The sequence below is a fragment of the Anser anser genome (assembly GCF_964211835.1).
Source record: "Anser anser genome assembly, chromosome: Z".
Taxonomy (NCBI): Eukaryota; Metazoa; Chordata; class Aves; order Anseriformes; family Anatidae; genus Anser; species Anser anser.
Genome location: NC_139723.1, coordinates 7,160,078 through 7,184,182, shown reverse-complemented (window position 1 = coordinate 7,184,182; position 24,105 = coordinate 7,160,078). Strand labels below are relative to the sequence as shown.

The 24,105-nt window shown below is 38.2% G+C and overlaps 1 protein-coding gene across 6 annotated transcripts in view; it reads right to left on the bottom strand.

The window, feature by feature from the left end:
• EDIL3 (EGF like repeats and discoidin domains 3) overlaps positions 1-24,105 on the bottom strand; it is a 287,431-nt gene that overhangs the window by 138,431 nt on the left and 124,895 nt on the right. The window contains exon 1 of one of the 6 annotated variants that reach the window (XM_083816856.1): positions 2,591-2,726. The exons of the other annotated variants lie outside the window; for them this stretch is intronic. The gene's annotated coding sequence lies outside the window, so the exon portion shown is untranslated. Of the gene's footprint in view, positions 1-2,590; positions 2,727-24,105 lie in introns of those variants that run through there. 6 annotated transcript variants of the gene reach the window in all.

Genomic DNA, 24,105 nt, shown 5'->3' with positions numbered 1-24,105 from the left:
TCAGTATTTCTAACTGATCTTAGTCTTCTACCACGCTTTAAGACTGACCTCTCCAACCCCTGCCCAAAGGAACATGCATATTTTTTTGAGTAATTATGGTTGCCACTTGTTTATAGAAATATAATAGTAATATTTGTAATCTAAATGTTGAGGGCTTTTTTTTTTGTTGGTCATAGAAACTGGTAGTTCAAAATTATTTTGAGAGCAATGAAACATACTAATTAAATGCATTGAAAGCAGTAAACAATAATCATCTAATTTTCACTAGTTAACATTCATTTCCTAAAAAGGACATGGGTTAGACTTATCTGCATTCTAAAAGAATGAATGAGTACAACTTAACAAAGCCTGCAACATCATACCTCTTTTCTCCTAATTCTCCACAGGACCATAGTCTGATATTCCAGATCCTCAGGGCATTAGGGCATTTAAACTATATGAGCCTTCAAGCATACTTTTTTTTTTTTTTTTTAAAAACCTGAGTCTACAGAATCCCGGATGGAAAATTATAAAGGTTTGAGTGTTTTGGACAATCTGGGTCCTAGTCCAGCAAAATAATTCCATCTTAAAAACTAAAAATGGTACATGCAGATCTAGGCACTGCTGCCACATGATGAGAAATCACATCTAACTTCCTTGGGCTTTTAAATAACAATATATTGAATGCTTGATAATTAATTCCCTGACAATCTGATTAATATTCTCAGTTACTCAGATTTATAGTGGTGAGTTTGAAAGCATCCTTTTTTGCATCCTTGTCAACTGATTTTTTAAAAGAACAGCGGGCTTCAGGGATTTTTTTTTTATTATTTTTTTTTTTAATCAATAACACTGTAATACTTCTGCAGGTAATCTTTAAGTAGCTTCCAACACAAGGAGAACAGCATTTGACCAATATTAATGAGCAGTGGAATTCAATGGTATGCTTTCCAGGCATTTTTATCCTTGCTCATATAAAGTAATGTCAACAAGATTAATTGTGCACTAAAAGTAATAGATCTATTCACTTTGCTGCTCTTTTGAGTCCTTTGTGCAATTCCAGTGGTATTAGCCAAAATAATAATTACAAGTATACTCCAAAATACATCATTCTGTTATTCAATTGAAATCCCATGCTGTTTTTGAAAAAATATTGAAAGTTAACTTAAAGCGTAGCAGGTGTTAAATTTTTTAGATGCTCTGGCTAAATCTGAGATTTTATAGATGAGGAATCAAACAAATGTATCCTCAGTAGAGTTGCAAAGGGGCTGAAGGCAGAACTATGTCATCTGTTTTCTTCTTTGACAAGTACAGTCAATTAAAACTTCATAAAACAGTCCTGTGTAATGCAATACTGTAGCAATAATTACATATTTGAAAGAGACCATTAGTTTGTCTAGAGCAAGAGAAGATAGGAAAGCAAGGAAAGTATCATTTCATCAAAATGTAATTTTTGACAGCGATAATAAATACAAAGAGTGAATAAGCCTAGGTATGAAAATTGTTGCCTCATTCTGTCTTTTAGGGTACTCAAATTCTTTTGAAATAGTTCAAAGAACTATTCAAATATCTTTCTACAGTTTTTGCCTGACAGTTTGGAGGAAACATATTTTTTAAAATATCCAGTCATCCAGTCTTATTTTCAGCTGCCTTTTTTTTTTTTTTTTTTTCTTGCGCAGCCACCCAGTTTTGAGAAGAAATAAAACAAAACAAAACAAAACCCAAACAAACAAAACCCTGGAGACATTAACATTCGTAAAGTGTGTTTAAATTTATGTATATGAACATAATTACCTAAATTTCTGATTGTTGTCATTTCAGTTACTTAGTAAGTGAACTAATTTTAGCACAGACTGGCTGTATCTACATGAGCAAGCTACACAGTGCAATGGAAAAGGACCTGAAGAACAAGACAGCTGATGCTAAGGACCCATTATCCATACAGTGTCTATCCTGAGAAGCAGGAGGCAAACTTACTTTGAGCCAACTCTAGTCTCTGCAAAAGCTTTTTGTCTGCTTAGGCTTGTACATACGAGATACAACATTAATTACTGTCCCTTCTAAGTGTCCAAGAAGCATTAGTGCTTAAGTGGAAAAAAAGTGATTGTGATTCCTGTGCACTCATGATGAAGCCGTACAGCCCTCTCACTCTTCACCCAGCTGAAGACAGCAAGGGCCATATGTGAGTTCATTTGCATCCCCAGTGCAAACTTCATTAGGAGAAAGCACAGAGCTTGTCTGAAAGGGCAGGCTGTACATATGTTCAAGGTCACAACACACAAACACAAGATCTCATTGAATGCATTGAAGTGCACTATCAAGAAGTCTACAAATGCTTTGCCAGATCTTTTTCTGATAAGTGTCTACCTAGGACTTAAAAATGTGACAACGGCTAACTTCGAAGCACAATGGCTAACAGTGGTGTTGTATAGCATGAACTTCGCAAAATATAAGAAACCAGAAAATAGCTGAAGTACCATCGGTAACAGGAAGAAACAAACAAACAAAAAGCCTAATGACTCTTTCCTATACTGCTCCTCAATTCAGTGATACTCAGCTGTAAAATAAACCATTTCTCGCACTTCCAACAAATATCACAAGTCTTTCTTACCAAATACAAAATCTCCTGCTGCGGTGGGAAAGATGTTCAAAAGTATCAGGCAGTTGTGATGTACTTAAACAAGAACTCTACATTAGTCAGGTCTTCCTCAAAGTCTGATTGCCTGTACTCAAAAGCATGCTTGCTGCTGTGCTAAAACAGGAAGACAATCAAATATCACCCATCATTTCTTGCTAAGACAAGATTAGATGACAAATATGAAAACCAGAATAAAACGAATAATAAAGAAATATATAGTCCAGTGGAGTCACAAATGCCAAATTACCTCATTTACAAATGTTAACTCTTCTGATGATACCTGTCAATTCATCTCTTCTCATAGAAGTAATACAATTTCAATGAAAATTACTAAATTTTATATTGAACATGATATGCATCATGATGAAGACACTTATCTGCAAAGCTAATTGCTTCATTTATTTTGTGGCATATTACTGAAGAAAGAAGCACTAGCAGATAATGTTACTCTGATGATATGGTAAGCTCCAAAAACCGTCAAAACAAATACAGAACCACAGACATTGAATCACAGAATATCCTGAGCTGGAAGGACCCACAAAGATCACTGGGTCCAGCCCCTGGCTCCCCACAGGACCCAAAATTGAACCCTATGTCTGAGAGCATTGCCTAAATGCCTCTTGAACTCCAGCAGGCTCAGTGTTGTTATCACTTCCCTGGGGAACTTCTTCCAGTGCCTGACCACCCTGCCAGTGAAGAAACTTTTCTTGACTCCCAGCCAGACCCTCCTCTGTCCTAGCTCCATGTTGTTCCCTTGAGTTTTGTCGCTGTCCCCAGAGAGCAGAGCTCAGCACCAGCCCCTTCTACTTCCCTTGTGAGGGAGCTGCAGGCTGCCATGAGGCCTCCCCTCAGCCTGCTCTGCTCTGGGTTGAACAAACCCAGGGACCTCAGCTGCTCCTCATACACCTTGCCCTTCAGACCCTTCACCACTTTGAAGCCCTCCTTTGGACACTCTCTAAGTGTTTTATGTCCTTCTGATATTGCACACAGGACTCGAGGTGATGCTGAAAGAGCACAGGCAGAGCACAGCAATCCCTGCCTCCGCCCGGCTAGTGATGCCATGCTGGAGGCACCCCAGGATGCGGTTGCCCCTCCTGGCTGCCAGGGCCCACGGTTGACCCACGTTCAACTTGCCATTGACCAAAACCCCCAGATCCGTTTCTGCAGGGCTTTTCTCAAGCCTCTCATCCCCCAGACTGTCCGTACAGCCAGTGTTGCCCTGTGCCAGGTGTGGAATCTGGCACTTGCTCTTGCTAAGCCTCATATTGTTGGGGATTGCCCAGCTTTCTACTTTGTCAAGATCTCTCTGCAAGGCCTCCCTACCCTCAATGTAGGCAGCCGCTCCTCCCAATTTAGTATCATCCACAAACTTATTTAGTGTACCTTCAGGTTGGCATCCCAGTCATTCATAACAACAATAAAGAGATCTGGCCCTAAAATGGAACTGTGAGGATCCCCGCTAGTGACTGGCCACCAGCCTGATGCAGACCCATTTACAATTATCCTTGGAGCCTGACCCATCAGCCACTTGTTCACCCATCATATTATGCATTTATATACCTGTGTGCTGGACATTTTGTCCAGAAGAATACTGTGAGAGACAGTATCAAAGCTTTGCTGAAATCAAAAAAAAATTATATCAACTAGCTTTCCTTGGCCAACTAGATGGGTGACCTCTTCATAAAAGGAAATCAAGTTTGTTAAGCAGCACCTTCCACTCTTGAACTCATGTTGGCTGACCATTGACTGTCTTGTCCTTCAGGTGTTTTTCAAGAACTCCTAGAATAATCGAATGATAATCTAGAATAATTCTGTGACAATTTTCGCTATATTTTTAGCCAGCAGAGAAGTGAGTCTGACAGGCCTGCAATTGCCAGGATCTTCTTTCTTGCCCCTCTTGAAAATTGGAACAATGTTTGCCAGCTTTCAGTCAACTGGGACCTCTCCAGATTCCCAAGACCACTAAAAAATAATTGAGCCATATCTCATGATGATATCAGCTGGCTCTCTGAGTACCCTGGGATGAATCCCATCAGGCCCCATAGACTTATATGCATCCTGGGGTCCCAGAGCCCATCATCAATGTTGAATACAGAAGTGAAGAACCCATTAAATGTCTCTGTTTTGTCTATGTCCCTATTTGTGAGGTTACCATCCTCATCAAGTTAACAATGTTACCTCTGTTCTCTTTTACCAATGTTACCTCTTTTGCTGTTAACATAATTAAAAAAAAAAAAATTTTTTTTTTTTTTTTTGTCCCCCACAGTAGTACTGGCCAGCTTCAACTCCAATTGAGCTTTGGCTGTACAAATTTTCTCCCTACAATGAAGAATACCATCTCTGTAGTCCCCCCATGATGTCTGACCACTCTTTCAGTGGACATACACTTTTTTTTTTTTCTGTCGAAGCTTGAAGTTATCACCAAACAAATAAAAGGTATCAAACAATACCTTTGAATTTCATTGTAAAAGATAAATACTCTCTAGCTGCTTGTTCATACAGCTGATGTTTCTTAAGTCCCTCTTGGCTCTACTGAAATGTCAATCACATCTTTTTCCCCCCCTCTGGCAAACTGAAATCTTCATCAGCAATCTCTCATAGTTTTAACATCAGTAGTTTGAAGTCTTCTTTTTTTTACCTTTTGTTTTCACAATGAAAAAAAAATGCCTCCTCTGCCAATGTAAAGTCTTAAAAATAAACTGTTCACTTACAAAGAGCTCTTATATTTTGAAACAAATATATGTAAAAGAAAGCAGTGGCATATACAGCTTCTTTCACCTTTATGGGAGAGTTAATCTCCTTGCTGCTGGAGCTCAAGTAGGGAACAAGCTTCCCATGATGAAAAAGTTATGGATTATCACACTGAGTTGAACTCAGTGTCCTGGTAATCCAGTATCCTATCCCTGCTGCTCATCAGTTCCTGCAACTTGAGAAGAAAGTTGAAGAATCCTGAAATGGGAATAAAAACAAAAAATCTGTACTAGATATCATAAATATTTGAGATGAGTTTAGTCTCTGAATCTCTACATTGCAAATTCTCTTCTAATATACATTTTCTCTATACATTTTAAAAGACCACACATACATGCACAAATGAGAGACCACCTCTTTTTCAGAAATATATTGACTTTTTTCTTTCCTCATCATCCTTTTCAGAACTCAATTAAATGGATTTTTGAAAGGTGTGCCCCTTGAAATGTGAGCTCATAGATTTCAAAGTTTGGCAGATAGAAATCCAAAATATAAAACAACCCTATTTGAAAAAGACTGTCTTCCACAGAGACACACAAACGAGCATTCAATAACAGCAGGAATGTCTTTACAGGCTCCGACAGAGAACTGCACAAAAAGGGCAGGAATATAACAAATGCTTTTCAGGGTCTCTGATCTTCCTCACATTTACTACATCACCTATTAATTTAGTATGATTGTGCAAGGCTTACCTGACACAGAGGCTGGTTTTGAACGCCCCCAGCTGTGTGTCTGTGTGGGAGTTGTGATACATTAGACCAAAACCATTTTAACAACTTGACAGAAATGATCCTGCACCTGCTGAGTTCTGGGGATAGCTAAATCATAGCAAAATACATACTCATGACTTAATCTACAGGCTCAAGCACAGAAGTATGACATGTCCACTCCAGCAACTGCAGTGTAGAAATTTAGGTCTCATTAGTACATGTAATTCAAGCCCGTGGACCACCTTTATAGCTAAAACTAATCTGCTCTTCAAGTACGTTGTAGATTATGCCTTCACTTAGAAGGAACTACCACTTCCCAAGAACACTCTTGACATAGCTGGATCCAAAGAACAACATATTTGCTCCCTACTTGAAACTACAACCACATCTCAACTGCTTGATTTGCAGTACACGGTTTTGAGGACTTTCAAGGAAAGAGTTCCCAGGTTCCACTGACCTTCTTTTAGCAGAGGCTGTAATCACAGAAATTTCTTCTAGTCAACACTCTTGTACTGCAACTTAAATATGATCCATCTTCAGTGAAAGAATATATTTTATTGCCTTTTTTTTTTTTTCCCCCTTAAAAGCTAGTCTGGGCTTAAAATTTACATAAACATCTACACAATGTAGGGCTCAGTTTTCATTGTACTGGCTCACTGTGATGTGTCTGCAAAAAAAATAGGCATCTCTCAGTTTAACTGAAACCAAAGAAGTCAACCTTAATGTAGTTTGAACTACTTCATCCTTCAAGTCTTCCAAATTGTACCCAGAAATCCTTGCTTGTTCAGCATACTTGAATATTTGTAGAACAAATAAAAAAATGCAACAGCTACTAAGATCAGTAAATTTCAGACAATTTACTTTTGGATTTACTACTGTTGAGCCTATTTTGCTGTCAGGAGACAGATTAATTTTATAACAAAAAATATTTATTATAGCTACAGCTTGCTATTTATTTATTTTAAACTGAAAAGAACAGACATGGTAGGACATCATTCACAGCCTATGTGGAATATCGGTAATAATAGCTGATTTTTATATGTTATTCCAGTTAATCCATGAAACTACTAAAATAATTAGCAGTTACTTACATCTTGTATCTCATGAATATTCTCAAAATATGTTTTTTTTTTTTAATCTGTTTAGCCTGGCTCATAAGTGTATTAGTACTGTATTAGATCCTATTTAACAATTCATTATAAACTAATGGCACCGATCCAGACTTAATTGCACTGTGATTAAATATTTATCTTGTTTTTTAATGCAGCAAATGGAGTGTGCTGATTATAATGATCAAGGTGTCTCCATCTGGATGCAGCAAAAGCTAAGGTTCACTCTTTGAGTGCAAAATGCTTTAGGTCATTTCTGCACATTTCCCTCTAATTTGGTTCTGTGGATTTTGTATTACAGAGAAATTTACATTGATCGTCCAGCCATCTCTCAATGCTTTTTTATCTAAATAACTAGAATATTTTCTGACAAGATGCTATTTAAACCTGATAGCTATACAGTGTCTTGCCTTAATAAACATCTAAGCTTCTTATTTAACTTTTATTTACTTAACTTTTACTACAGTATAGACCCACATTTGAGGTATGCTCAGTATATTAGGCTAGGTAGCGGATACTGCACATTGTGAGACCTGGAAATGCTTCAAAAGTGTTTAATGCACTACAAAACATTTTCCCCAAATTCTCTCTCATTATTTGTTTTCATACTCCTCAGCTTCCAAGTTTCAGAACTTTCTTTCCTCCATTTTCAACGCCTTTTTTTTCCCCCAGCACTTTATAGCCTTTGTTACCTTCCTATGTGTTTCTGAATACAGCCCACAGTATTCTTCCTCACCCAGATATCTCATAAACCTACCATAGTAACTTGAAAAAAGACTTGTTCTGGGTCTCTACATGCCCTTTCATAGGAGTTTGTCTTCTCAAAGAATATCTGCTTTGTTCGCAGGACATCCAGATTCAGGTCCTTTCCATTCTCTCTAACTTTATACTTAGGAATCTGTGTCTTTGTTTTTGTCCTAGATGACACTGCTTCTGTCACTGACTTCTCTCACTCTTGCTAACATAAATGTGGGAACTTCGTTGCTACATTCCATTTTCTGTCTGTATGTTTAGCCAATTCATTTCTCATCTCTACAAAATTTAAAATACTGAACACTTTAAAAGAAGATGCACACGTTAAAAGAAGATGCTGGCTTTCCAATCTTTCTGATTCTTTACTTTTTTTTCTTTTTTCTTTTTTTTTCTTTTTTTTTTTTCCTCCTGCAAAGATTTGAAGAATTATTTATTTACTTTAAAATTTAATTTATTTAACTTTATTTTATTTACTTTAAAAAAAAATCAGAGAAATATTACAGATTTTGAAGGACTTATTTATCAGGAGACCATCAAAGTTTAGTTCACTGATGTTATGCTGGGACACTGTCCACAAGAGTTAGGTCTAAGTAAGCTGTGTAAGTGAACAGACATGAAAAAAACAGTGACATAAACAGCAAGAAAGTCCTCAAAGTACAGAGTACTTAAAGTGTTTGACAGTGTTAGTTTGAAAAGGTCTACCTGCCTGAACTGCTTGAATTTATGTTCTAATACTAGCTGATGCTATCTCACCACAGACCACAGACTACAAGAGCAGGCAGTAGGGAGTGGAAACAAGTATCTGACAGATGTGTAGGTATATTTTGTCTTTTAGCCAGGCACCAAACAGTTCCAACAAATACCTGGTCTTAAAAAAATCCTGGAGTAAAACTTTTTTACTGTTTACTCTTTTTCTGCTTGTCAGTGAAACTTTGAGTGTTTTGGAGAAATCTGAATCACTAAAATCAACTGCTGGCCACTAAGTCTCAAAAGCACTTGAGTTTGGCTTGCTGGTGGTCAGCAATCCAGAAGCTTTAGAGCAGAGATAGAGCCAAGTGAAGATGTTACTGGGTTTCACCCCAGCAAAACAGCCTCCACACACGTTTCTTTATATCCAAACTATGTCACCTTGAGAATGGACGCACCACCACAGCTTTAGAAACACACCCATAAAAACAGTGTCCTGCCATCAGGATATCATGGAAATACACACGGACAAATGACTGATAGCAAAAGAAATCAAAGAAAATTTATCTAGTAAATAAGCTGAGGTCAAAGGCTATATTCATATTAGTAAGCAGAGCAGTCTGGGTAGCAAAATGCATGTTCCTGTTTTGTTTTAGCCACAAGTAACCCAGCCCATCTTCACTGAGACCACGCCGTAATACAAATGAAAGCACAGTGAGTTTGGGTGATCAAAGGAGTTCAGTTCAGAAGTGCACTGCTGACAGCACTGATGTTTATGTCTACAGGGTCTCCATCAAAACAGACTCACCAAATCTGCTCTCTATTTAATTAAAACAAATCCATCTCTGTATTTAATACGTTGGTCTGCTGCCTAAGTAAAAGATACACAGAAACTATAGAAAGAATATATAAAGAACTATATATAAAGAAACTATATATAGTTTGGTACCTAACCCAATGCCAATTGGGATTTCTGTGTAACAAGGCTGGGCTATTTTTAGCACCGCATTCCTTGTCCTCATATATGAAGATGTCAGTTTTCATTGTTTCACTTCACTTTAAACTGCCAGCAATCACAGCCTCGCATCCTTTTTAGAAGTGCTGTGTTCCACTAATAGCTGGAAAATTGAAAAAAAAAAAAAGTGAAAAGATAATGTGAACCTTAATTATAACAGCAAATAGATTAAAATCCAGTTAGTCTTCTTGCTGAGCATTCCACTGGGAACTAAATAAGGCAACAACCTAAACTTATTCTATTCGTATTTGTATGAGTCAGGTCCTAATTACTAATGTTGCTTTAATGACATGGAAAGAGCAGAAGAGAATCTCTGAGGGTGGTTATACTTAGGACAGAAAATAATATTACAAAGTAATGAAAGAGAATTACTAAATGTGGAATAGACCAAAAAGACATAAAGTTGTCCACAGCAGAAATCAAGGGAAATAGACAAGACTTACACTCCATCTGTTTATTTCCCTTAGGATGTAGGACAGAGGAAATGTATTCTTTCCAGTTTGCATTTTTTCAGCTGTCATCAAACATTCCCAATTCCATGTATCCTGTATCCTGCCCTAAATCCTTTTGAATTCCAAATCCTGTGCTCTGTCACTATTCATCATATATTTCTTTCTTCTTAGCTAGGTCATCACTCTATTTTTTACTTGTACTTCATTCCCACTTTGTTTTGGTCTCTTGACAGCTGAGCAAACCACATAGTGCATAACAATCCCAATTTAAAATAGCAACTTGTGTTTGCTGTTACGTACCTTCAGTTTTTAAGATACATAGTAGAATTAATGGATTTCTGCTTCCTTTGCACCTGCTATATCCACAGTACAAATATAAATGAATTGTTTTTGATTAATGTGATTCAGATGCAGTTGTATATAGATGAAAATATTGACCTAATTCAGTGGATTATAGTAATAATTTCTGCACAGCTATGCCAGAGATTTTCTGCTTTAACTTCAACTCTTGTTTTGTGTGTTATTACACACAACACAACACAACTACAGAGACTTGTGCAAGAACTATGCATAAACTGCAGTACTGCAGAGCTCATGAAGCCACAAACATATTTCTTTAGGGGATGATACACAATCTTTTCTGGTGTCCACCTTCAGCTATGACACGGGACACTCCCAGATTTCCTCTGACTTCCAAGATCCCCAGATCCACACACAGACATCATGATGGCCACATTCACCTGAGTGACTTCAGAAGATGAGGGCACAAAGTAGACAATGCCAGCTTTCCCTTCCCTCAGGAGAGATGATCTATGAGCATGTCAATATTCCCTTTCCAATCTAATCGGTATCTGGATATAGTTCCTGAAATGGAATCCAAAATATTTTTCATCTGGTGAAAGGAGTTGATGGAAAGGCATGGTCACCACTCTTGAAAAATTGTGGATATTTCAATTAGGCTCTGAATGACATCGAGTGACACCAATATGCTATGCAATGAACACAAACACGCTGCATCACTGATTTACTGTGTACTTTCAGTGAGGATATCCCTAGCTACACGACCTTCACAGTTTAAAGTATATTCTTAATTTGTAAGTTCTTAATAAGTTACAATGCACTGCCTTTATTCTGCAACCAAGCATTTAGAGAAACAAGACTAGATGACAAGTAAGTTACATTGAACCTTTTGTCCCTGCTCAAGGGAGGCTAAAGCCAAATGCTGACTTACAGAATCATTGATTTGTGTTTTGTTTCAAAAAATGCCCAGTACTATTGTCTTACAGATAAAAATTGTTAGACTGGTTTTCTGTTCTAGAAATTTAAAAAATGGTCTGTTCTGGAAATATTATTATTATTATTAATAATAATAATAATAATAATAATGAGAAATTCTAGGTCAATACAGAAAGATTAAGATTTAAATATTGAATGACTATCACATTTTTCCTTAGTGTATATAAGTTAATAAATGATGTTCTGTGGTTCAGAAAATGAAAAGGATTGTTTTAAGGGGATGAATTCTGTAAAAAGCTTGAAATTAATGGAATTCATGAGTAACTGTAACAAAGACTTCCCCAGTGCAGTGGTCACTGCACCAAGCCTGCTGGAGTTCAAGAAGCATTTGATAACACTCTCAGACATGTGGTTTGATTTTGGGTTGGTTCAGCGTGGAGCCAGGAATTGGGCTCGGTGATCCTCTTGCGTCCCTTCTAACTCAGGATATTCTGTGGTTCAATGAAAGACTTGTAATATTGCTGAACAGTGTTAATTCATGACCTGCCACTACATGTTAAAATATGGTATTCTAGGCAAAATAATCCACATAAACATAAAACATAAGCTTAAATCCACACCTGTTTGTTCTTGGGCTATGGCTTCTTCATTGCAGCTAGCCATTTCAGTATTTCAAATATTTTCTCAGCCTATTTATCACAATTCAAGTAATTTCTAAAATTTATAAAGGTGCAATTCATTTTAACACTTCTAGTAATAGACAAGTAGGCATTCATGGAAGCATGTTATATTTTTGTAATTGTTATTTTTATCAGAATAGTTGTCATACAAGCTCAACTCCCATGGCAGCCACTGGAAGTTGTGTCTTGAATAAGTAATGAACACACACTTCTGGAGTGGGCTGTGAAAGCTTCAGCTGTTTTACTTATCACAAGTCCTACTGATAATTCCCATTTGGTTTTATTACTTTACAGAACTGTGAAGCTTATGTAAATGTTTTTACCACTTTTCTGAAGTCACACAGTATTTAATCATACCGAGTATTACTGAAATCAACAGTTTTACATACGTAAAGGGACAATATCAGTTGTTTCCAAAACAGTATTTTGAAACACTATAATTGTATAAATAAAACTACATGATAATGCAGAATATGGCTCAATACTACGTGTCATTCTTTCTTTAAGACTAATAATGGACATTCATGCTCTGAGGTTATACATTGTTTATCTGAAAGACTTACAGGAGGAATTAAATGCATTTGAATTGAAATAGTAAAGGCTTCAAAAGAATATACAAGAAAAGAATCTATTCAATTTGTAAGATACAAGAAAAAAATGAGGTCTTGGCTCTGGCAAATGGTCATTAACATATGGAAAGCCAATCAATATGAACAATAATGAGAATTATTAGATGTGAATTAAGTGGCAGATACTTGTTATTGTAAAAGAAGGTCTAAGAAATTGCTGCATACCTGTGGAAATCCACATGTTCATGACTGAGAAAATTTGATAATGCTTTTGCATATTTCTACGCCCCTAAAACCATTTTTGTTCTCTACATAATAGGAACTAAATCTGGATGTCACCTATAATGTTGCTTCAATTATACATTTTACAGAGAGTTGTTTATTCTTGGTCAAGGTTAATGGTAGGCAATCTCTGAATGTTTTTAAAATACAGTGGCAAATGTTCCTTTTTTTTTTTTTTTTTTCCCCCATTAAAGCTGGTATAGACTTAAATGTTTCAATACCTCAGTGAAAAGGATATTCAGACAGTCCAATCATTCCAGCCCTTACTGCCAAATAGTACTGACCAAAGCCACAGTCAAAACATTTGGGGACAGCTGGGATTTTTTGCTTAGTGTGGGTTTGGGGAGCATTAGTCTTACGCAGAGAAACAGTAGATACAGTGCAATGCAGGAACAAACTAATTTGGAGGAAACTGGGCTTCAGACGAGTAGTTGATGAGACAGAGGTTCACAGTAAGAAGGACAAGATGGAGAAAAAAAATCAAAAACTCAGCTCTATTTTAAATGCTGCTCTTCATTCTCCAGGGCACTTAATTCCATTTGCAGATAATTCCATTATCTGTCAATTTAAATACTTCCTGAGCTTTGATGCATGACAAATCCACAGCAATGTAATGGTATTACACATATCCATGATTGTGATCAATACAATACTGCTGTTCCAAACTTGAAAAAAAAACTTAATGTCTGAATATCTGTCTATTTCACCTAATCACATCAGCTCACTTAATAAAATATGCTACCTGTATCTACAAATCTTTCCTCTTTATATCTTTCCTGCTGAAACAGAACTATAATTCATATAACGCAACCTAAGCTCCACCATCACAAACTGATCCTAAAGATCGCGTCTTTCTCTGATTACAAAATTGGTTGCAAAGGAGCCTGAAATTAACAAAAGTGTTGCATGTGCTCAGCTCAGCCATGCTCTCCTCTACGTTGTCATATGCCCAAGAGCTTTCCCCAGACCTTCCTCCTTATTTGCTTTAGCAGCTATCCCACCTGCCCAAGCCTAGGAACATCTATAATTTCTTTAACACCTTTACATAACAGAATATGAAGTACTAAAAAGGTAGAACAAGATTTCTGGTTGTAAAAAATAACACTTTTTTGACAGTGCAAGATTACCATGGATCAGCATAGACTTGTTTGTTTGCTTGACTTTTACTAAACTGCAGCTAATAGGTAGAAAATATTTTTATTTAAGAATGAGAGAAATGAATCAATAGGAAAAGTTACTCAAATAAATGTATATCAAGGCATATAATTAAACTTACCATGATTTTTTCCTTTACTGTAAATACCATAACATATGGAGGAATAATACTAATGCACAGGGGCATACTGTTTCTGTATTTATTGGTCTAAAGATATTTTCAAATTAAGGCTTTTCCTCTAATTTTTCTTGGTTATGCCCTTCTTCCAACACGATGCTAGTACACGACAATTTTATCAATGTTATAGAGCACTTTCAAGATTCACAATGGTTAACCTTGCACAGAATCTATAAATGGCATATAAAAAATTTGAGGCAGTCAGCACAAAAAGTGTACAACCTCTACCTCAAACATCATTAGATTTCATGGGATCTCATCATAGCCATTCTTATTTATTTTATATAACTATTTACAGACTGATCTTTAAAAACTTGCATGAGTGAAGTAAAACTATATGGACCTAACTTTTTGTAGGCTTAAAGTCTCTGAAGCACAGAATGTTCAACGTGTTAAATGTATACCCTGGGAGGAGATATAATAAATGAATATGAAGAAAAACAAACAAAAAAAGAAGACCAACAAACAAACAAAAACCCACGAAAAACAAATATAGAAAATTGATAGCTTTAAAAAATGAAAAGTCCTTAAAAGCTCAGGAGAAATTTAGTACATGTGCATGCTTATGTGTGCATAGACACCATCATATTGGGCTACACAATTTCAAGATCCACTTTTGGGTCCTTCCTGTAGAAATAGAAATAGGACTTTTTAATTTCAGAGATTTTTTTTTTTTTTTCCAAAGTGACATTAATCATATACACTCCTTCCATATTTAACAGGAAAAAATGGGGTAATAATTGCGCTCTCTCTTTCAAATATCTGACTAACGTGGATGACTTGTCTTCTTCAGGTTCATGTTTCTCATTGACGGCAAAAACTGCATAATACTGGACTCCTCACTCTTTTAGAGGAAACCAGGCTTCTACCTAAACTGTTATTGCACTGCTGTCAAAGACATCAGGAGATGAAGTGTCAGGGACTGACCACAGCCCCCATTCCACATTTCCCTGCGCTGCTTCAGGGGGAGGAGGTGAAAGAGGGTGGATGGGGAAAAGATGTTTTTAGTTTGTTTTCTTTGTTTCTCACTTGTCTAGCGTGTTAGTAATAGGTAATAAATTTCTCTAATCTCCCTATGTTGGGTCTGTTTTGCCTGTGACAATAATTGTTGAGTGATCTCCCTGTCCTTATCTCAACCCTTGAGCCATTTCTATCATACTTTCTCCCCCTTTCCCTTTGAGGAGGGGAGTGAGAGAGGTTGTGGTGGAGCTCAGTTGCCCAGCTGGGTAAAACCACCACAGCACAGTCTAGTGTCAAATGCATAACTGCCAACAGTGAGTAGTTAAAATTTGTATGTATGGAAGAAATGGCACCCATAATATACAAGATGCCCCTAAAACCTTACACTAATGAACATTATTACAATGTCTACCACGAACGGTCCTGAGTAGCTGTCTGTGCAAAATGTATTTAGAATCTTTAAGAGCTCACTTACTTTACAGTCTTTAACATTGTTATCATGTATTATCTTTCTACGGGGCCAGTCACTCTGCAAATGGGTCATAATTCAATACTTCTTTTATCCTCCTGGCTGCATGCGTAATACAAAGCCTTAGTAAATGAAAACCACTTAAATCTGCACTGAACAGAAAATGAGGAAAATTTCTTCTGCAGTACTCTTTATGTTTGCACAGTCAATTCAATGCTTTAAAGATGGACATAAGACACAGTTTAAAACCAAAATATGCAGAAAATAACCCTCCTTCAGATCCTGTTTTTGAGCAGAGTCCTTTGCATCAGTCTTGTTAATCTGCTTCCAAATCCTCAACCAACCAGTACTAATGTTTGTTTTGCTTTCATTTGTGTTTGTCTTTTTTTTTTTTTCCCCTTTTCCACACATCTGATTCCTGGCTAGGATTTCTTGATTGCTTTAATCTAATTTAATTACAGCCTCTCGCTGAAGAGGATTGGGTTTGTGTTGTTGTTGTTGTTTGTTTCTGGCTTTTTTTTTTCCTTTCCTTAACTGCAGCTCTGGCTACATGTTCCTACCAAATTCTTCCCATCAGAACATGCGTGCTATTACAGGGCAGATGAGGAACTAATCCAACAGAATGGTAGCTCTATGAGAGAAATGGCATTAGGGAAGAGTCTACTTTCAGCTGGATCTCTTTCAACAGCAGCCAGCCCAATGCAGGTCATCCCAATGCAGCCATCCCCTTGAATGCCCCTATTCTGACCCACTCACTCTGTGCCTGTGCACAACTCATTAATCGCAAATCTTAGCGTGTCAAATCCCTTACCCGTTGGCAATTCTTTGTCTTGGTTTCCATCACTTCTCAGATGAAAATCTATGTGTTCTAACAGGAGAGGATTTTTTACTATCTGTTGTACTATCTGTTCTCTACCATGGTGAGTGTTTTGCCATATTTTCTGTATGCTTCACTTCTAAGAAGGGTCTAGACACCTGTGAAACCTCTTCTTGGGGTATATTCATTCCCAGATTGAAGAGCATCTAAGTAAAGCTACCCTGTTAGTGCAGTCTCGGTATGGTTACAATATGCTGACAGTGCTGGAGCCTGAGGAAAGGGTGCTGTGTTTCCCTTCCAGGGCATCACCTTCACCTCTTCTGCTCCTTGCCCTCATTACTCCACAGATACATTGGTAGTTATTATGGCAGACTTGATTGCATTTGCCTTCAAAGAGCTTATGCACTGCTGGTTTGCCAATGCTGGACTTCTCAACTATGTTCTAGGGGTTAGGAGTTGTCTCTGATGATAGAGTGTGAACATACGCTGCCTCTTGGCTGACCCTGTGGACTTCTCAGCAGTAATAAAAGCTCTCTCTGACACCGTGCTTTGAAACAGCATGCCCCTGCTCCCCAGCACTGGAGCAGAAATGTTTCTGAGCAGAATAGCTGTAAGAATCAAAATGGTCAGGAAAAACCGTTCTTCCTTAACCTCACTGTGAGAAACAGTGAAATGACTTGAGCTGAGTTCAGCCTGAGGCAGGTGCCTGGCACGGAGAACTTCCATCTCAAACTTCAGGAAAGTGATAAGCGACCTACAGAAAATGTTCATGACAAAGCAATAGTACATTTACGGGATACTATATTGTATTTGTACATTGGGATGAATGTTGTGTCCTCACCAAAAATCCCATCCTCTAAAATTATGCAGATTATGGAAAATGCACGTGTATGAGTTTCTCAGACAGCTGCCAGCACTGCAGGCAAATAGCAACCTCCAAGCACACTTTTTGTCTACTCCTGTAAAGAACTTATCTATTTTGTCAAACTGAGATATTTTTATGATATATTGACAAACATTCGCTAAGGGATAGGCTGAAAATACTACTTAATTTCCATTTCTGACTTAAGCTAGATTTCCAGATTTTAAATGTGTCAGCCTACTGTAAAGGCCTTCAGTGCCACCTGGAATCTAGGACTATTTTTACTGCATAAGCCTAATTTCCATCAGAATAGGGTTCAAAATGACCTTTATATCATGTTCTGACTTAGTCTACACTTTGCTTGGGATATATGGAAAAATAATTAACAAGTTAGCTTCAGGCACTGAAAAAGAATGTATGCAGTACAAGAAGAGAAAGAAAAGGAATTTTTACAAGTGTGTAAGGAAGCAAGAAAGTAAAGCTCCCTTACAGACCCTGGGGGACTGGCAAATCCTTTCCCTTACAATAATATGGAAAGATAGTTTTCCTCTTCAAAATGTGCAAACGGAATAGCTCTGCATACCACAGCAGAATTACTGTGCCCCAGAATACAGCCTGGGAGCAAGCTGTCACAAAACTACAACATGCTGGACTCTGCTGTACAGTGGGTGGTAAATTAAAATCCTTGCAAATAAGCTAGATGCATCTTTGAGAATCTGACAGTGAGAGTAAGCAGATTAAATACCCCATCAACTTTCTGGGAAGTTTCTTGTCAGTAAACCATGGACATGTGAGTATTTTGTTTTTTTCTTTCCTGATCAAAGGTGTTACAGTCTCAACTTCTTGCAATAAATGCATCATCATAAATAAATGATCATTAGGGCATTATTTTCAAGAAGAGATGCCCTTTGTGGAATCCAGTTTCATACCCACACTCAGTTAAATAGAGGTAAGGCAAACATATGCATAATTAGCCTATAGAAACATAAGCTATTTTTCATATGGAAACATAAATGTAAGCAAGATTTCAGATCTTTTTCACTTGAAGTCATAATGCAGTCGTCTAAAAATCAGCAGTCTGTTACTTGAACCAACTTCCCAGACATATCCCGGACATGTAATACAGCTCAGAGGAAGCAGTCTAGGAGGCTTCTGGAGAGCGTGGAAGACAGTTTCCTGACGCAGCTGGTTAATGAGCCTACCAGGGGAGGTGCCCCGCTAGACCTTCTGTTCACAAACAGAGAAGGACTGGTGGGAGATGTGGTGGTCGGGAGCTGTCTTGGGCAGAGTGACCACGAAATGGTAGAGTTCTCTATTCTCGGTGAAGCCAGGAAGGGGACCAGTAAAACCGCTGTCTTGGATTTCCGGAGGGCTGACTTTGAGCTGTTCAGGACACTGGTTGGCAGAGTCCCTTGGGAGGTGGTTCTGAAGGGCAGAGGAGTCCAGGAAGGCTGGGCGCTCCTCAAGAAGGAAATCTTAATGGCTCAGGAGCGATCTGTCCCCACGTGCCCAAAGACGAGCCGGCGTCGAAGAAGACCGGCCTGGCTGAACAGAGAGTTGTGGCTAGAGCTTAGGAGAAAAAGGAGGGTTTATAATCTTTGGAAAAGAGGGCGGGCCACTCATGAGGACTATAAGGCTGTTGTGAGGCTGTGCAGGGACAAAATTAGAAGGGCCAAAGCTCATCTGGAGCTCAATCTGGCTACTGCTGTTAAAGATAACAAAAAATGTTTTTACAAATACATCAACACGAAAAGGAGGACTAAGGAGAATCTCCATCCTTTACTGGATGCGGAGGGAAACTTAGTTACAAGGGATGAGGAAAAAGCTGAGGTGCTTAATGCCTTTTTTGCCTCAGTCTTTAGCGGCAAGACCAGTTGTTCTCTGGATACCCAGTACCCTGAGCTGGTGGAAGGGGATGGGGAGCAGGATGTGGCCCTCACTATCCACGAGGAAATGGTTGGCGACCTGCTACAGCACTTGGATGTACGCAAGTCAATGGGGCCGGATGGGATCCACCCAAGGGTACTGAGAGAACTGGCGGAGGAGCTGGCCAAGCCGCTTTCCACCATTTATCGGCAGTCCTGGCTATCAGGGGAGGGCCCAGTCGACTGGAGGCTAGCAAATGTGACGCCCATGTACAAGAAGGGTTCGAGGGTAGACCCGGGGAACTATAGGTCTGTTAGTTTGACCTCAGTGCCAGGGAAACTCATGGAGCAGATTATCTTGAGTGTCATCACGCGGCACTTACAGGACAACCAGGCGATCAGGCCCAGTCAGCATGGGTTTATGAAGGGCAGGTCCTGCTTGACGAACCTGATCTCCTTCTATGACAAAGTGACACACTTAGTAGATGAGGGAAAGGCTGTGCATGTGGTCTACCTTGACTTCAGTAAGGCTTTTGATGCCGTTTCCCACAGCATTCTCCTCAAAAAACTGGCTGCTCATGGCTTGGACTGGCGTACACTTCGTTGGGTTAGAAACTGGCTGGGTAGCTGGGCCCAAAGAGTTGTGGTGAATGGAGCCAAATCCAGTTGGAGGCCGGTCACTAGTGGAGTCCCCCAGGGCTCAGTACTGGGGCCAGTCCTCTTCAATACCTTTATCGATGATCTGGATGAGGGGATCGAGTGCACCCTCAGTAAGTTTGCAGACGACACCAAGTTAGGTGCATGTGTCAATCTGCTCGAGGGTAGGAAGGCTCTGCAGGAGGATCTGGATAGGCTGGACCGATGGGCTGAGGTCAACTGCATGAAGTTCAACAAGGCCAAGTGCCAGGTCCTGCACCTGGGGCGTAACAACCCCAAGCAGAGCTACAGGCTGGGAGATGAGTGGTTGGAAAGCTGCCTGGCAGAGAAGGACCTGGTTGATAGGCAGCTGAATATGAGCCAGCAGTGTGCTCAGGTGGCCAAGAAGGCCAACAGCATCCTGGCTTGTATAAGAAGCAGCGTGGCCAGCAGGGCTAGGGAAGTGATTGTCCCCCTTTACTCGGCTCTGGTGAGGCCGCACCTCGAGTACTGTGTTCAGTTTTGGGCCCCTCGCTACAAGAAGGACATGGAGGTGCTCGAGAGAGTCCAGAGAAGGGCGACGAGGATGGTGAGGGGTCTGGAGAACAAGTCTTATGAGGAGGGGCTGAGCGAGCTGGGGCTGTTCAGTCTGGAGAAGAGGAGGCTCAGTGGCGACCTTATTGCTCTCTACAGGTACCTTAAAGGAGGCTGTAGCGAGGTGGGGCTTGGTCTATTCTCCCACATGCCTGGAGACAGGACAAGGGGGAATGGGCTAAAGTTGTGCCAGGGGAGGTTTAGGTTGGATATTAGGAAGAACTTCTTTACTGAAAGGGTTGTTAGGCATTGGAATGGGCTGCCCAGGGAAGTGGTTGAGTCACCATCCCTGGAGGTCTTTCAAAGATGTTTAGATGTTGAGCTTAGTGATATGGTTTAGTGTAGGACTTGTTAGTGTTAGGTCAGAGGTTGGACTAGGTGATCTTGGAGGTCTCTTCCAACCTAGATTATTCTGTGATTCTATGATCTCTTTAACTCTTTGATGAATGCACCTTTACAGCACCAAAAGGTAAAAGCATTTACTGACGTGAAGGAAGGAAAGGCACTGAAAAACTGACTACACTATTTCTCTGTTCAAGCAAAAGCTGTATCTAATATTCTAAACTATCTAACCTCAAGCTAGCTAAAATGGAGCTAAGTAGAAACTTCCCACCTTCCACCACAAATAGGAGAAATCAAAAAATTTATAATTTAAAGTTATTAATTTACCCTAAAATAAAAATAAATTATGACTAGGGAAACATGGGGATTTTGATAATTTTATGTATATGGCTTGAAATCTATCAAAAATGGTAATTCAGTAAAAACTTTTTTTTTTTGACAAAATTCAGTTCACATATTTGCAACTCTTTTCCAGTATGAATTCCTTTATTTATTTATTAATTTATTTATTAAAAACACTTAGCAATGTTATTTCTGGAGATTCAGTAATTTCACAAGAAAATTTTAATAAAGAATTCTATTTATCACTAAAATAAGATTGCATATTGGTTTTTAATGAACAGATTAGTAATGCTTAACAATTATGCCTGGCAAACACACAATAAATATGCTGCTTTACTGCCTCTACTCTGTCCATTTACATAAGTCCAAAAGGGGAACTCAAGACACGGGCATATTTTAACAGGAATACATAATTTTCATTCTATTGTGCACTATAAGCTAGGAAGTAGATGCTGGTTTTGCCCTGCCATTTCAGCATGCCACTGACAAGAATGGCTTCTAGGTTAGAAACCTCCATGATCAACTCGCACAGTGAGGGTCTCACTGAGTCCAGGGACAGCCCCAGGAAGGGAATGGAGCTCCAAAAGGCAATGGTGTTGCTTCCTAATATGCTACTAGTCTAAGCCAAATTCATTTAAACGTCAATGTGAATAAAAGAGAGAAACCTAGAAAGCAGGTAGACGAGAAAACAAAAGTCCATGGTCACTGCAGAAATCTAATAGGAAATCCAATATGCTCTCTACAGTGAGAGAGAGTGTCCAGGCTACGTCCAGTAAGAAAGTTATTAAATAACTATTGGATAAAATAAATTAAAATTACTTTTAATTACTCTTTTGTTCCCCATCATTTTATTTTTTCAAACACAATGACCAATCCATAGTTTCTTATCCTGCAAACAAGTTACAAGGCATACATTAAGACAATATACTTTGGTGCTACAACACCTGCTTTAAAATCCTCTGATAAACAAGCCACCCGGGGCAGAAACAAAGCACCATTTTTAACAGCTAAATAAACCTGAGGTTTTCCAAACAGAAAAAAAAAATGCTGTTATTGTATTGATAAGTTTATAATCTGTAAGTGTTTTCACTGAGATAGAATCATTGATGAGTTTGTTGAGATTATAATTATTCCCAAATCATATCTGCTGCTATATTTTCCTATTTCAAATACCCTTTCTACTACTTGTAATTGCTGCTACTATTAATTGGTACTACATTCTTAATATCCATTACGTATATAAATATGTGTGTGTGTTTTTAGATATTTTAGATTTAGATGTAAAAGACAGATATTTTATATATGTCTATATTTAGACATACATACACTCTTTTCCTCATTGTCTATCAATCTATATAGGTAAATACATTTGCCAGATTTACCCTAGTAGTCTTTCTACTGGTGATTTGAGCTAATTTGTAATAGACAGGAATCTTGAGCAAGTGAACCTTCTGTGCCCTTGTGTAACATGGAACCCTCTGAACTCACTTAAGTGCGAAGATAAGAGTTAAGACCTCTGTATACTCACAGGCCAAGCAGTTTCCCTCCTTTTTGGACCATGACACAAAAGTACAAGTCTTTAATTAGTTAGATGTTCTCTCTTTTTTTTTTTTTTAATTATTATTTTTGACAACTCTTAAGTGCTATCTCTAGAGCATTTTTTTTCCTGGAATATTTCCTATTGTACTTTTTTATGTCCTTTTGCCTCTTTTTTCAAATTAAACTTCATTCTAGAGACAGCAAACCTGTCCAATACAAGTCCCTTTCTTAATTTTCCATGGCATTTTCAAACCTTGCTGTTTCTCAAAACTGACTTTCCCTTTCTAAAATGCTTAAGTAAGTTTTACATAAGTTGAAATTCTATGGAAGGGAACAGATTAAATATCACAGAGAGCTGCTGAAAAGCAATGCTACTTTCCATGAGAAAAAAAAAGACTGCAAATAGTAGTTGCACATAGATATGTGATACAACCATCTGTTCATTTACATACCATGCCACGGAGTTGTTGTACGGAATGCTTTTTACCAATGTCTTTGAAGAAGAACTTCCTGTCATGTACTGAGTCTCTTCAATGCCAAAATTTCATTAAAACAATAAGTTGAAATTCTTAAATAGCTTTTATTATCATGAAAGTCTAAAAACATTTGCATATCTTATATAGATAGAATACGAAGACACAAATGCCAGTTATCTAAAACACTAGACTTAAATCAATGACAACAAAAGCGAGGAATGTATTCAGTTAAGTTATGATCTCAAAAGCTCACATATTTATTATTTCATTCAAAATCACAGTGTAAATGCCAGCAAACAAAGTGCCGCATGTTAAGCTGCAACATCTCTCATCTTGTCTTGGAAGAACTACTCTTTGATATCTTTAGAAACAATTGCAGACTCCTTGTTGAAAGGGGGGAATACATTAAATCATGGGGAAGCATTTCTGAGATGCAAAGATTCAAATAGCTGGACATCCAACATAAGCTGATACACTGGGCTTAAAAATAATTTTCAACAAAGCAACCTCCTTTTAGCTAAATAACAGACTTAAAAGTCTCGTGCCACATGGAAACAAATCTCCATGAGAATTGTCCCTAGGTTTTCCTAGCTAGCTTTCACAGGATTCATGAGCTTCTGTGACAGTAAAACTATTCAACTGATCTGAAATGCAAAATAAATGAACAGATATCTACAAGTAGCTCAAAAGAGTTTTTAGATGTCTATAACAACAACAACAACAAAGAAAGATATTTAGATGAAATGGAAAAAAAAAAGATCTAGATCAATGCTTACTCAGAACAAGGGTAAGAAAAAACTAATTGAAACATTCAGGAATGTTTAAAAAACTCCTTGTTCCTTCTTTGGTTAAACACCATGCAAAACATGAGTATGGTTCGTCTTAGAGGAAGTACGTTTAATGATTTATAATTACAGTTCGTTGCTTAGACTGAAACATTCTGACACTGAATTTCACCCCAATGAAATACCATCCCTATAAAGACATACTCACGGGGCATGTATGGGAT